The 1,528-nt window shown below is 39.9% G+C and overlaps 1 pseudogene; it reads right to left on the bottom strand.

Moving 5' to 3' along the window:
* Positions 1-356: 356 nt before the first annotated feature.
* LOC128056886 (40S ribosomal protein S21-like) lies at positions 357-604 on the bottom strand (annotated as a pseudogene).
* Positions 605-1,528: the final 924 nt, after the last annotated feature.

Raw genomic sequence — 1,528 nt, 5'->3', positions numbered from 1 at the left:
CATAAAAATCCTTTGATTTTTATATCCAAAAACATAGTTATATAGACAAAGAATACTGTATGAAATCTATTTGCCAGAACTTAAATGGTCCATTAGGCCATTAAAATGTCCAGTAAATGTAGTAACAGACTTTCTTGGTTTGTTTTATGTTTAACAACTGGGATTAGTAAGGTAGGCACTTTTTGCAACCTCGATAACATTTTTCCACTAATATTGACTCGTGAACGCTTTCATTTTGTCAACAGACAAATAGTTCAATGCATGTACAGTGGGGAGGAGTGAGAATTTTTTCTTTTTTTTTTTAGGTTTTCACTGTTTATTTATAACAAATATTCCGTGTCCAGAATCCTCTTCAGTCAGAAGTTCTTTGAGATGATGCCGTCGGCTTTGGCCAACCGGAGAAGTCATCTGACTCGCCCATCCTGCGAATGGCCCTGCAGATAGCGCAGGTTTTAAAGTGGCCATTGAACCTGCCTGTCACCTTGTCAACCTCAGCCACGTTCATCTGGATGGATGGGTGGTCCTTGGCACATATGATACGGTTGCTGTCAGAGCATTTCCGAGGCACATACAGGTCCATGAACTCACCGGCGTCATTCTGCATGTTGAGCAAGTGTCTCAGGCCTCGCATCGTCCCCTTTGCCCGGACGCTGGCCACACAGCCCACCTGATGGTACAACGATGAGGGCGAGCACAGGAGTGGGAATTTTTAAAGTCTGTAGCAGGACTGAGTAGTTATTTGGTCCAAATTTGGTAAATGGGAATCCCATAATCATTTGCTCAATAGCTTTAAACAAAAAGGCAGTAGCAGTAATGGTTCTAATAAGGCAGGTATCGCCATGCCATAGAGTCCAGTTGCTATAGTACCTTTTTGGCTATAACACCGTATATAGGTAATTGGTGACCTCTGTGTTTTTGAGTGAATATCCTGAGGGCAAACACTTTTTATATACAGAAAGACAAAAGGAAGTTTGATAATTTGGTTACTCAAGGGCAGGTGGGTTCATTAAATTCTCCTTTAAGTTGTTATAGGCTGTGTCATCAAGTTCTCCTCATAAACATTGGGCTGGTATTGTTATTATTCAGTGAAAAATGCAGAAATTTAGCTACAAGAGAAATTTGAAATCTATTTTTTGCAATAACCAACTCTCCTGAGAAAAACTAAGAGTTGGTGTTTAGTTTGGGGTTTGGAGAAACTTAGGACACCGTGAAGTATATCTGAAACTAGGTGAAGCCCTTGTTTTGATATCAGATTCCCTAAACATTGATCTTGGGTTTGGGAAAACAGTTTTGGGGACAATCTTTCCGCTGAAGACCAAAAGCTTTAGCAAGTGGATGCTGTCTTCAGGTTAGGAGACTTGAGGTGAGCAAAGAAGCAAATCATCCGCAAATTGTAACACAGTAGAACTTATAGGGCACTTTTTAACACCAAGCTCAGCCTTCAAGATTTATAAGAAATAATAACTCCAAGTAAAATCTTGAGTCATTATTGTCCCAGTGAATTATTTTTCTTCCAAGTTCAGTCAGT

The sequence above is a fragment of the Budorcas taxicolor genome, chromosome 11, assembly GCF_023091745.1.
Source record: "Budorcas taxicolor isolate Tak-1 chromosome 11, Takin1.1, whole genome shotgun sequence".
Lineage (NCBI taxonomy): Eukaryota > Metazoa > Chordata > Mammalia > Artiodactyla > Bovidae > Budorcas > Budorcas taxicolor.
The sequence above is the reverse complement of the archived record's forward strand: the minus strand, read 5'-3'. Positions and strand labels throughout refer to the sequence as shown.